The sequence below is a fragment of the Taeniopygia guttata genome, chromosome 7 (assembly GCF_048771995.1).
Source record: "Taeniopygia guttata chromosome 7, bTaeGut7.mat, whole genome shotgun sequence".
Taxonomy (NCBI): domain Eukaryota; kingdom Metazoa; phylum Chordata; class Aves; order Passeriformes; family Estrildidae; genus Taeniopygia; species Taeniopygia guttata.
In genome coordinates, this window is record NC_133032.1 from 8,776,449 (window position 1) to 8,790,817 (window position 14,369).

Sequence of the window (14,369 nt, forward strand, 5' to 3'; positions counted from 1 at the left end):
TGAGGAGCAGCTGAGGGAAGTGGGATTATTTAGCCTGAAGAAAATGAGGCTAAGGGAGATCTTATCTTCCTCTACAACTACCTGAAAGGAAACTGTACTGAGGTGGATGTTGGTCTCTTCTCTCAAGTAACAAATGATAGAACAAGAGGAAATGGTCTTAAGTTGCACCAGAGGAGGTTTAGAATCGATGCCAGGAAAAATTGCTTCACTGAAACTGTTCTTAAGCATTGGAATAAACTGTCCAGGGAAGTGGTTGAGTCACCATCCCTGGAGGTATTTAAAAAAGGTGGAGATGTGGCACTTGGGGACATGGTTTAGTGGTGGACTTGTTGTACTGGGTTAACAGCTGGACTCAATGACCTTAAAGATCTTTTCTAGCCTCAACAATTCTATGAGTCAAAAAAAAAACCAAACCAAAACAAAACAAACAAAAAAAAAACCCAACCCAAAACCAAACCAAGAATTCCTTCATTCTTTTCCTTAATAAGAGCACACTGTTAAAAAAGGCTATCTTCTTATCCATTCTTTCAGTTAGTCTTTGCTTTATGTAGTTATTTTCACTTTCATTCACACTTATTTTCAGCGCTGTGACAAATGGCAACATGACACAGAGAATTACAATAATTAAAGCTCCATACAGAAAAGGTTTGAGTAAGGTGAGATCTGGTACATAAAACGCTGCTGCTTTGTGCTTTTCTCTAATGCCCTGCTGTATCCAGATCACGTGAAGGAGAACTTTTGGAATCCTCTCTGCCAAGAGCTGTCTTGAGCCCATCCCTGAGGTGTTGTGAGCCTATAGAGAGGCAGGAGACTTCTCACCCTCACAGCCAGGCTAGGAAATAACCTCCATAACTGCTGTCCAGTAGCCAAGAAAAGCAGTAGATGATTTTTTGCTTTGGTTGTGTTAGGGTAGTTTGTGCTATCTGAACTGCTACACAGCCAGGGATCTGCCTCTGCATCTTCAAAGCACTGTGCCAGCATTATATAATTAATTCTCACAGAGCTCTTATGAGGATGATGGACTATCTATGAATTGTTCTCTACTAATCATAGAAGTGAGGAGGTTTTAAAGCACTTATGCCTTGTCCCTATTGATCTTTCTGTGTGAAACCTGAATTGGCAGTGCACTATCTGGATCACTGCCTTGCCAAAAAGCTCCGGCCAAGTTCTGTTGTGCAAGCACAGCCTTTGCAGGAGGTTTGGTCAGCCTCTCCCAAAACACCTTTCAGCTTGCAGAGAACAGAGGGTGTGGGGAGAGAATTAGAGACAGACAGAAAGTGAAGAAATGAACACACCCTTCGCCAAGCTGGCTACCAGGAGAGCTGTGGTTCTCCACAGGCACTCCTTTGTAATAGCCTCTTCCAGGGGTAGCTTCTGTCTAATTTTTTTGCTGATAAAATGCAACAAGGACCTCAATAGCAGCTCCACCCTGCACCCTAAGAAAAATAGACTTTCCTGCGGTATTAGCAAGATAGCTTGAGATATATCCTGAAGCCTGCAAGCAGTAGCAGAATTGAGTTGTGTATCATCCTTGATAACAGAAAAAAAAAAAAACAATAAAGTGTGAAAAGGCATTTTAAATATTCAAAAGCAAAACATTTTTAAAAGACAGAAAAAGACATGAGGAGAAAATGCCTTTGGGTTTTTTAGTTTTTTCCCCCAGATTGCAAATAATTATTTTATGCAAAATCATATATCTTATTTCCATGTATAACAGACTATTGTTACAATCTTGAATAATCTGTCAGAGAATCCCTGCTCAAGCTCCATTTAGGGTTTTTGGTTTTGCATACTAGTTCATCCTATGTACTATCACAGCACATATCATGCCTGTGATTTCAAGCCTTATTAAAATAATAATTTTTATCCAGGATGGAGAGCTGTTGCTTTCCACTGGAAATGCATGATTATCTCATCCTAACTAAATTGCTCATTCCTCACCAGTTAGACACCTGTCAGCATTTCAGTATGACCTCTAACATTTAGAGACCCCCTGTAATGATAGAGAATTTTGCTGGTAGTTTATTTTTAAGAAATGATAGGTGGAAATTTCTGACTTGACTTTTCCATGTGGGATATAAAGTCCATAAAGGAAGGAGGAACTATATGGTAAAAAGGAGATGTATTTCACATTCTAATTTATCCAGCAATAATGTTTAGGGATTTTTTGTAAGACAAAAATATGGGTAAAGACCTCATATTAATGAGTTTAATTCAGTGGAAATACAGTGAGTCTCAGATCTTTGAAAGAGGCACTGTGAAAATAATTTTCCCCCTGTAGTAAACAAATGTATGCCAGTCTCAATGCACAGAGCAACACTACTCCAAAACAGACTATAAACAGATTCAGGAAAAACATTTAAGAGAAAAGGGGAATATGTGTTTCCAGTAGAAGATTATGCAGAAGACCTGTAGAGCACAGAATTCTCAAGGTGAGGGTTAAGCTAACAAAAGCCATAGAGAAGGATTTCGCAGTCCAGTCTGACCTCTATGAATGCTGTGTTTAACAGGGCTTTCTGATAAGGCTACATTTGATGCTTTATTATGTTTTACTTCTATTTAATCTTGTTATATTTTTCTCTTTCATTACTATGCCTGATTGCATTTTCACTCAGAGGTATTAGCATTAGGAAAGTATTGCTCTGTAGTGTGGGTTTGTCTCCCATTTGCTATAATTCATCTTTGTATTCCACACAAGTGTGACTCCTCTGACTTCCTGAGGAGCTTCCAGGGGAAGCTTAAGATAGCAAGATAAGATGAGCGATGCTGTGTTGTCAGTGACAGCCATTTAATACTCAGTTGCAGCAGGGTAAAGCATCCTGCAGCAGTATGAACCGTCTGCCTGGAGCACACAACCTGGGACAGCCTCACGCCCTTCTGGAGATCTGGAGAAGTTTTCCTGGTGGCCAAACAGGAAACCCCACAGTGGTTAAAATAACACTTTGTGCCTGTACTCACACTGCTGAGTCCCACCCAAACAGCCTTTGCAAGATGGCAAAAACACTTCATCAAATACAAAGGAGCGACAGCAAATATGTGCAGCAAATAGCAAATACATTTCCACATACACAGAGATGAAATATGGAAGCACTAGGGCAGATGAATCTAATCTGTGGTTGCTTCACTGTCATAAAACAGCCATAGATCAAGAAGACGAGGTTGTAGGGAAATTTTGCACAGAAAAGTTTGAGCATTTTAGCCATTGGCTGTAGTCCTCCAGCTTTCTATCAGCAGCATTTCCTGCATGCAGCAAGATACATGGCCTGCCCTCCGTTTTTTAAATCAAGGGCAGGTGCAGATAGGTTTGTAAAGACAGAAATAAAAGGCAACATGTAAAGCAATGAAAAAGAGTGAAAGGAAATTGCTGCTAGTGGGATAAAAGTGTTTCTCCCAAACTGGAGAACAGGAGCAAAGCAAAAGATTGCAGAGCTCTCACTGGAGCTCTCTAAGCCTGGAGGAGCACTAATGGAAGAGTCAGAAAGCAGAGATAGGAACAATACAGACAGTACAATGGACTGTCAGGGAAGAGGAAGCAATTAAAGGCAACATCAATTTCAAACGTGAACAGAACTCAACAAAACCAACAATCCAAAACAAAGCAAAACCAAATCACACCATTGATGACTTTGAGAATTATATGAGATCCAAAAAGTTCATAAAGAAGAGCATAATTTGATGGCACATGACCTGACTGGTGCATGAACTACTTGAGAAGAAAAAGGATGTGGATGGAGTGATAAAAAGATAGGGAATTGTCACCCTGATCTTCTAAAAGTTTTAAAATTCTTTTAGAAGTTTTCCATGACTTCTGATGTTTACATACTTCTACTGGAGTTCTCACACACTGTTCATGCAACTAATGATTGTTTTGCATTCTTCTTTGTAGCAAAATAGAATTGATAGACTGTTAGTTTGACCAGTGTAGTTGGAGAGATGGCAATTTCATCCTCCAATCCACTGTCACTTTTAGAATTCTATATATTGCGAAGTCAGAAATAAAAGTTACTTCCTTTTACTCTTTTCCTTCTTTTACATCTTAAGTAAGTGCGTGAGTTATTTTGTGTCATTGTGCGACAGCGCATGAGAAAGAAAGCAGAGAAAATTATCCATACAGGAAGGAACTGGAAGAACAGAGTAACACAAGAGAGTTGTTCAGCCATTTTCTGTCTAGATAAAGGGACGGCAATAACATTCAGCAAGACATGACCCTTCCCTGGGATGCAATTTCCTTGACTGCATACCTTCACAACTGCAATTTCAGTCATAATTTCTTTACAAGTGGGAAAATGGCATGGAAGTGAGGCTCTTTACTGCTCCAGGCTTCCTGGGCACCTCAGAAAAAAAAGCACCATGCTGAAAGCAGAAAAGTAACATTCAAAGTACATAACAAACATGACTGTAACCTACCACTGAGATGCCTTCCTACCTCACCACCCACATAAAAAACGTACGTGCCATTTGAAATGAAATTCCCCTGATAATTGCAGCTTCTCTTCCAACAGACAAAGAATATATCTGTTTGTTCATTAAAAGGCTTCTTTAAAAAGTCTCAACAAAGACTTTGTTTTAAATGTTGGCACAGTGGGGTATTTGGACCAAATATATTCTCTCCCCCCTGAAGAAAGAACTATCCCAGCATGACACAATGACAGAAATGACAGAACAGCAAAGCGTAATGTCAGGGAGATGGAAGGTTTCAAAAGGAAAAATATAAAGGTGCCTCCAGGTTTATCCAAGTCTATTTTTTTTTCCTTGAGAATTGTAATTACTCAAGAGCACAAGATTTCTTCTTGATTGTCTGCAGGGGGTTTTAAGGGTTTTTTTTTTTTCCTTACCCTTTTTGACAGCACCTCCCACTGACATCAGAGTGACAGTCATTACACCTTCCTAGTAATGTCAATGAAAAACTTACCAAATGCATTTTTACATTGTATAACTCATCTGGACTTGAACAGAGAAATCTGCAGCCAGTGGAAAGTTCAAGGACTTCACAAATATTATGCAATCTCCTGTTCCATTAAAATAACTTTTTATCTTCAGAAAAGTATTTAGTAGAGAAGGGAGGCATGTACTTTAGTCTTTCAGCAGACTAAAAGCCAAACAGTAGAGAGCTTACTGAGAATGTTGTATGGTGCCCTCTCACCCTAAATCTCTTGCTATCAAAAAGACAAAACTTTTCTTTTTCTAAATGTCTTTCTCACCTCTGCTTTACAGTTTACGCTTCATGATTTGACATCACACATACATATTATGGAATGCAATAAATTGGAGTTCTCTTTAGGGCTAGATAGCGAGATATCACTCTTTGATTTCACATGTTGGTGTCCCTGTAGCATGTGATCTGTGGAGAGATGGATGTGTACAACATTATTCCCCTAACAGGATTATTCCCAGTAAATAACTTATCTTCTACACTTTAGGAAGATCTTATGAGAGAGCAAAAAAAACCCAAAAAACCAAAAAAAAACCACCCAAAAACCAACCAAACAAAACCTGTGAAGATTAGTACAGACTTAAAAAAAATCCATTTGCTCCATGTCCTCTTCATTTTGCTCCATGTCCCCTTCATTTGGTGTTATCTTCCCTTGTATCAGTGTAAGATAAGGTAACACAAAGTTCCCAAATCTAAACACTCCCAATTTCTCCAGATAGCTTAAAATTATATAAAACTTTATATGAAACCTATAGATTTTGAATACTGCATTTCATTTTAGCACCATATGACATCCAGCTGATGTAAGTGAGCATTAAACTTAGATGGAGCTACATACAGTTCCATTAGGGGATGCTTAACCCAGAAAGTTTAAGCAGTAGTTTTCAAAATAGCATTTCCCAAGGACAATAGGGCAATAGGGCATATTCAGCAGATTTGGGAATTAAAGAATTCTCAGAAAAAATAAATCTTATGTACCAGAAGGATGAACTACAGTCATGGGATATCACCTAACCACCTCAAAATTATAGATTTAACCTTGACCTTTCATTTCAATCATCTTTGAGGTGATAAAGAAAGAGAAAGATTTCACCTAGATATAGCCAGGTATGTGATCTTTCATTAAGCATCCCTTTTTCTCCTGAAACTGACCAATAATACAATTATTAAGAAATACATTTTCTAATTCAGAACCAAATTGATTGTTACACTGTCCATTCTTTAATTCCAGAATACTCAAAATCTTAAAAGCTGAGTTGTAGTTTTGCTAAAATCCCTAACGGGAATTGGTATCAGTTTTTGTGAGATACCTCAATAATACAATCAGCTCAAGTGAAGCAGTGTCAGCAGACAACTGTATCCACTTAACAAAATGGATGTATCAGTAATGTTAATCCACAGAATGCTTCTCCAGTGACATGGGTTTGTGGTAAATTAATTAACCCTTCATTTTCCTAAGCTCTTGGTGCTTATTTCCTTTTCTGACATTGTGATTTTCCTCGCTGCTGTGCTGGCAGAGTGCTAATTGTTTGTGTAATCCTTGACCTATGGTAATACTGTGATTCTACAACCTTCACAGTGGGGTCAGAACTACAGCACGTGCAGACATGGATAGGAAGAAAGTGACTGTTTCTCAAAGGCTCATGATGTAAATGGATAAAAAAGTGGATTAAGAAAGAATGAAAGTGGAGGATAACGATTATAGCTGGTTGTAGTAACTGCTCCACCTTTGTCAAGGAGAACCTAATGGACAGAATAGATAATTTTCATCCCTGATACAGCTTGCCTAGATTTTATACCGGGGAGTAATTTCACTCATATCACACATTCATATATCTTTGTCTGATATCCTTTCAAAGCTTTAATAATCAATGCTTCATGCAAACAGTAAAAGCATTGAAGCTGGAATTATGTGATCATCGTCATAAAGTGAACAATATATTGCATCTTGTTTATCCATCTGTTATAATTGCACTCTGGGAATTAAGTTGCTTATATTAAATTCAATTACATAAGTGGTACTAACACACATAGATGTCAATACATACTCGTCATTTCCACATTTTATTCTTCTTATTAGACAATGCTAAAGGTTTTTATGGAGCACAATGCATGCTTGTGACCTTCTTGTCACTGCTGAGATTCTCTGCTACCTGGATCTGCCTGCAATGAACATCTTAACTCCTAAGATGGAGAAACAAAGACAAATGTCTCTGCTGTATTTTGCTGTCTATTCAGATAGGGTTAGAGTTGTATGCTGTTGCCACAGATGGCTATAATTCTCTTGAGTTGTTACATTTATGAACCTGATTTTCAGATTGGAGAGATAATATGAGACAATGAAACCAATTAAGAAAACAAAGAGAACCTGGGCTAGCCTCCTAGCTTTGCCACACTCTTTCTGTGGCTTGATCCTGCCTTTTGATCCTGAATACATTTCTGCACCCCTTGAAAGTTAGTCTGAATCCAGTCTCAAGCTCAAACTTAGCTCATATTCACACTGTGTGGATGCCAGGTTAAAGTCAGGGGTTTAGCTGAACTCCAGGGCACAGTTTACTGCACTTCACCCCTTGGTTTTCAGCCTTGCACACAGCCAAGAAAGCTCCTTTCATGCAGGCTCAGTCAAATCTGGGCTGTTCGTGCACATTTTCTGCCTGAACCTCAACTGATTCAACACACAACTATTACGTGCACAGAAGTTTGGCCTCCTGGGATTCTTCCTCCTTAATGAGAACATAGTGAGACTTGTTTGCTCTGGTTTAAATCCTGAGCATAAAAAAAGAATCTCAGCAGTGAGTTTGATTTTCTTCCTTATTGTGGAACTTACAACACCATCCAATATAACTGTCCTTATAACAAGCAAAAAACAGACCCTGAGAGTCAGAAAAAAAATAATTTGGACTTCTAATTTTGGCTTAGTTTTGATAGTGGTTGCTCAAATCACTTATTGTTTTTGTAATAATGAAAGCAAAATACATTGATTGCTAGAGAACCCCTGAATATCCACCCTTGTACTTAGTTACAATATGTTAATATTCTCGTGTTGTCAGCAGATCTTTGGCGAGTAGGAGGGATTCATTATCTCCAGTGCAGTCTGCACTCCAGACTGGCAGAAAGCAGAGGATTCCTCTACCTCAAGCTGGCTGCAGTCAGAAGTAAGATGAGCGTGTCTGACTCAGGCCTACACATTACTGTATAATCATCTCTCTCTCACTGAGTTAAAATCACTTTGCTTTGAAAAGACAGTGGTAGGTCTACATGGAACTGTTTCATTTTGATGCAAATGCATTCACTTCCTAGAGGAAATAAACATTTTTTAGTCAGTAGGTAGGAAATAAATGGATGTCCTAGTGAGGGGCGAGTTTACCTTGTTTGATTTCCTGTTTTACACAGATTTCTGTGTGTCTGTATATACTTATGTACAAATATATGTGTATATATGCATGTGTGTATACAGATATACACACATTCACAACATAAGTAAATGGGATTTTCATAGTTTAGACCAGATTAACTTTCAGCTCAGCCCTTGGCAAGTACTTTGTCTAGAAGCAGGTCAGTGATACTGTGACTAAATAACCTCTATTAATTTCATTTTTTGTTCCATGTCCTTTAATGTCTGCATCAAAGAAATTACAGCATCAGCCTTTAGAAAGGCAGATATTTTCAAAAACATGGGCCCAAGATTCTGAATATCCTGTGCTTATGCTGAGAAGGGAGCAACACAGGAGCGCTCAGGAGCTGCCCATTCCCACAGGATTGAATTTAAAAATCCTGATGGCTTTTGAGACAAGGTATATTCACTTCTTCCTCTTTTTCAAGGGAGTCTAAATTACCATCTTGTCTTTCATTATTCTCAGTTGACTCCTTCTGTATGATAATTGCAGAAAGGTTTAAAATGACCTAATGATTGCATTAGCTTCCACACAGCTTTCCTCTTTTCACTCCTCTCTGACCTCCATCCACAACAAGAGATTAGTGAAGGACAGGCAGAAAAGTAAAGAGAATGTCTGAATATAGGTTGTCATACCCAGCCCAGCTGTTGCTAATAATAATTTTCTGAGTGCAAGCACTGGATGAGCCATTTGTCACCAATGATTTATTCAATGAAATTAGCTCTCTTTTTTACTCCTTGAAAACTGCCTCAGTAAAATCATGGAGACATTCAAAGTTGTTTGTTATGTATATAGGCCCAGGTGATTGTTTCTCTCCTAGATCATGAGACTATGGATTAGTGGTAGACTGAAGTGCAAATGTTCAATGGAGGCTAATGATTTTGGATCCCTCTCCTTTTACCTGTCTTTTTTGAACAGGAAGATCATGGCACTGAGCAAGTAAAGGCCCAAATCATTTGGAATAAAATGCCCCTTAAGGGAGACCTTAGCAGAATTGCTAATTGCCTCTGAAAATCTATCACAGTGTCTATTCATTATATGTCATTACTCACATTGGTGACGTGGCAGACACAATAATTCCATCACTGAATGACTGAATCTCTGCAAAACAGAGACTTGATAGCCACCAATGAGTGACAAGTAAAGCTGTCTTCTTTATGTATGGAAAAAAGCATTCATACAGAAAATATTCCTCCCTTCCAACTCTGTAGTCTGAACTGGGGTGCCTATCAAATAGAGATTTTTGCTAAATGCTTCCCCAGCTTCTGCAATTTCTTTTGTCTTGTTTGCCTTGAAGTTTCTAAGTACTGTGAGACAGATGCTGGGCTTTGACCTCAGCTGGGAGACTCATAGACCTTATTCCCCTATGTTCCTATTAGTTAGCCAGCTATACTCCAAGGACTACATCCATCCTGAGACACCTAACTGTCCAGGGACTTTTTAGGAGTTTCTTCATTCTAATTTGTATGGCTTCAGAACAAGGGGAAAAAATTGCATTAGTTTGTGTATGAGCTCTCTCATCAGGGCTGTTTGTGGTTGATGAGATCACAGGAATGGGGTTTGCAGTTATGCCGACACCTCATGAAGTCCATCTCTTCACTGGACACTGCTGGAAAGCTGGTTCTGGGACAATAACTGCACCAGGATCATTCTGCATTTCAGCAAAAAAGCAGCATTGCTCAGGGAGCCAACAGTGACAGGCCCAGCTAGAGCTGAGCGCTGTGTTTGGTAGGGAACCAGTACAGACAGCAGACCATGGCTGTGTCCTCTGTGACTCCTTCCAGCACTGCAACGCACAATGTCACTGGAATCACACCAGGGAGGAGTGTGGCCCAAATAAGGCCTATTTCAGTCCCTAGGTAATTTGTAGCCTTAGTCATTTGTACTATTATTTACTCCGGTTATTGATCTTTTAAGACCGGTAGCTGTATCTGGCCATGATTGACACAAGTGTCTTCATAGGCAGACAAGATAATGTAATGAAAGCAATAATACCAGCAGACAGTGGTAAAATAATGGGGGGGAAGGCCAGGGGGAGGAAGTGGTGATTTGAGTTCTTTGTGTTCCAATAATCGCTGCACAGCTTGACATCTGATTTCTTTTACCTAATCTCAGCATGCATCTCAAAAATGCTACTGGCCATCAGATTATCCCAGCAGATCATTACATTTTCCTATCCTCTGGACTTAGGTATGCTGTGGATCTATCCAAGGATAATGAGCAGCCTGCTGCTGCACTCACCTGGCTGGGGTCGGTGTGTTTTATGAAAGCTTCCCACATATTCTCTTTAATGAATGAGTCCTTTCTATTTATAGGAGAATACTTAAAGGGAAAAAGAAATAAATGACCTTCAGGGTTTTGGGTTTTTTTTTTATGTGACCTTTAGAGTTTCTGATAGGGAGCATATTCTTCAGATAAATTCTTTGTTATCAACAGGAAACTGCAATATATGATCCCAAAGCCATGTACAGTTAAGTTTTCATATATGTAATGCTATTCTCCTTCCATGGATTCTGTACAGTCGGGGTCAGAGATAAAGCTTCCAGCTGCAATTATCCAAACAGTTGGATTGTTTGTATTCATGGACTAAACTGCTATTGCTTCTAGTGGCAAACTCAACATGGGTTATAGCAGTACTAATGCTGTTTACTGACTCTAGGAAAGAAAACAAGTTTATCTGATCACAGATATACTTACCTCCTCAGATAAACATTTAAATAAAAAAAGCTTTCTCCTTAAAAATGCAAAAATACAATCCCTAACTTCCCTGGTGGCAGCTAGCTTTTCCTGCTCTTCCTTATGTGTTCATGTCCTTCCTTTGCTCTCCTATTCATTAATTCCCACAAATGATTCCTTCAGCTCAAATAACAAGGCTCCAGACTGGTAGAATAGACTTGAGGACACTGAGGCTAAAAAACGTAAATGCTCAATTTCAGCAATTTGTGGCTTGCATTGTAAAGCCAGTAAGGCTGTGATGGGACCAGCTCCTGGTGTAATGCTGCTTGTTTTCCTCATCCCATCACGCAGGTCATGCCCTGCCTGTGTCCTGGGCAGCATTAACAGGGGCACTCAGCTGCCATCGGGGTGCAGGGATTAAGGACCTGATTTCTTATCCCTTGTTAGGCTTTCTCACCAAGAACTCACACAGCTATTTCAGTCCAGCCCCAGATAACCTAATGATTATTGGCATTGTCTCCGAAATTATGATCGCTGTGAGTGCAGGTTCTGAACAGGTGCCAGATATTTGGATATTTCTCCTCCTGCCAAATGAACAAGAGGAGGTATTGATTGGTGTGTTCCCCTTGTTTAACAAACAGGGAGTGAACATTGAGTGACTGGTAAAAGGGTATAAATGAAATTTATCAAAGAAGAGGCAGCCACAGAAAGGAAAGAAATCAGGGTCTTCTCTGTTAAGGTCAGTTTTCCTTTCATTGAGGAGAAGAAAATGTTCCACAGTGAATGCAAGAGTTAGAAAGGAGTTAAAAACTGTGAGTTAGAGAGGACTGATAACTATAGTTGTAATAAAGCCTCCACTCATAGCCAAGGCTTTGAAACACCTTCAGTGGAAACCATCATTAATTTGAATAATGTCCAGATACACCAAAACTAAATAAACAACTGAGTTTTCCCAAAATCCAGGGTACTCAGATCTGTAATTGATGATGAGCCACAGTTTTTGTCTGAACAGCTTTAATAGTAATTAATAAATTTACTCTAATAAAAATCTTTCTGGCAAAAAGCCCTTAAACATGACATTATTTACATAATTTCCCACAACAAACAGCTGCGTAGCCCTCCACTCTGGTCATAACTTCTCAGTTGTAGTGCTCCTGCACCCAAACATTCACAAATCTTAAGGCAATGCCTGGCATTTATGATACAAAGGAGATTATGGAAGAGGTGTGTCTCACAAGGGTGATTTGAAAACCAATATTATAACTGAGGTCCAGATTCTGCAGTCAGATCCATATTGGTGACCACTGGGATGCATTGTAGGATGGGGCTCATATTTACTGATAGCTTTTAATTAGTCTGCATAATTCATTTCCACATCTGTTTTCTATAAACAAGCCACTAATTAGTTCTGTGAGTCAGTTAAAAAGTGTACCAATGTGCCAGAGAGTTTAAAGAGACACCGAAAATATTTGAAACACAATCAATTTAATTTTTAATTATTTTTTAAAAGGAAAGCATGAAAAACCCCTCCCCATTTTTAATTTCCTTCTTTTGAACGCCACTAATTTCAGAATACATAGCTGCAAGGTTGTGAGCGTGTCAAAGACTTGTGTCTCCAGCAAAAACCCCCTCCAGTTTAAGATTTCTGATGTATTCTACTGATTAGCTTTACTCAAGTGGTAGCTCTAGAAGCACTGCTAGCACTTCTAAACTTGATCACTCACCTGAAAAAGTCAAGTTAATAGCATCATTTTCTCAGTCCTCCAGCCTCCTGGCCTATTGCAGCAAAGCAATACTTAGTTCCTGGGCCAAAGTCACCAATTATGACTGGTATGGAGAGGATGAGATGTTTCTGACTAGGATCAGAAAACATGAATAGGAGACCCTCTCTCTCCCCATCCGCTGAGGGAAATGAGCAGAGCTCACTACCTTCAAAAATGGGCCTGCTCAGACACAAAGGTGTCTGTGCCCTTGCACAAAGCTGTCCTGGGTGATCAGTTTAATAACTCCACTGGGGCCTGTGTCAGGGAAAGCAGACACTGCACGTAGGTGACTTAGCCTTGGTCTGACTGCCACCCCTAGTTTCCAAAACCTCATTATGCTCAGAGTGTAGAGTGACTGGATCTGGTCTTGGCATGAGCAAAGATGAAACCTTGGTGTGTTCAGATGTGTTAGAAGTCAAAATTTAAACACTTGTAGAGCTCATTAAGTTTTTAAGTTTGTCCTAAGTCTTAGTTTTGTCTGATTAAATCCTTTATAGGCTCTGACTGAAAGCCTTGGTGCTAAGCAGCTATCCTTCCTGTTTAACCTTGTATCACTTGTGTCACTTGTAACAACAGAAACTGAAATAATTAGGTCAATTTTTAAATGGGGACTTTAGCTTTCCAAGCTGACTACCTCTTTAAAGATAAGATGTCCCCCTGACACCTCTCTGGTACAGTTAGCTCCTAATAGCTAAGCACAGTGTCTTTCCTCCACCCTCCTCACTTTTTAAAACGAGGTTTACAGCACGCCAGCAATTTAAACTTCCGCTCTCCGCTGGCAGGTCGGGATGGCTTTGGGGAACAGTCTATTTTTTCTGATCATTCCTTGCCACTGTGAGAGATTAGGGCTGAGTACCAGCGGCTTCCGAGCACCAGCGGCTTCCCCCTCCCCACCCCCAAAGACGCCCCAAACACACTCTCCTTGCAGATTACAGCGGAATCGCTAATGCAATTTTGGGCTGACTTTGATGCAGCTCCCTATTGATGTGGGGTGAGGCCGCAGCAAAGCAGCAGGGCGTGCCCTCGGCAGGGATGAAGCCGGGCTCAGGTGTGCCTTCCCCCGGGGCGCTGCGGGGCCGCCGGGGAGGGCGGGATGCGGGCTCAGCTCTAGTTTCTTGTACACCCCTCGGGAAGGTAATCCTGGCCTGTCCAGCTGCTGAGCAGTCGCGTAATCAATCAGTCAATCCGTCAGGAAATCTGATTTTTGCAAGCATCACCCTCGCCAGCCGAGAGAGGGGCGCAGAGCATTGGTGCTGCTGCGGGTCCCGGTCCGCTATCCCGGGGACCGCGCTCCTCTTCAGGCCGGGGCCGCTAACGAGAGCTCCCCGCGTCTCTTCTGGAAGCCCTGGGACCACCTCTTATCGCCTTCTGGGAGGGCCAGGCAGGGAAGCTCTGGACCAGGCTTGAGAGAAGAGCAGGTAGAGCATCAGTCCCGTCCGAGGTCATGCTGAGCCTCGGCAGCGGGGCTTGGGCTCGTCGGGCTCTGTCGGCTCTGTACATGCCAGGATATCATGTATATTTTATGTATGTGTATATAACATATGTATTCATAAGCAAACAAACATCTGAGCCGGGGATCTTTAAAATGTTCCAGCTACAGTG

General features: G+C 40.4%; 1 protein-coding gene across 1 annotated transcript in view; it reads left to right on the top strand.

The window, feature by feature from the left end:
• Positions 1-14,369, top strand: part of CNTNAP5 (contactin associated protein family member 5) — a 414,440-nt gene that overhangs the window by 126,964 nt on the left and 273,107 nt on the right. The window lies entirely within an intron of this gene.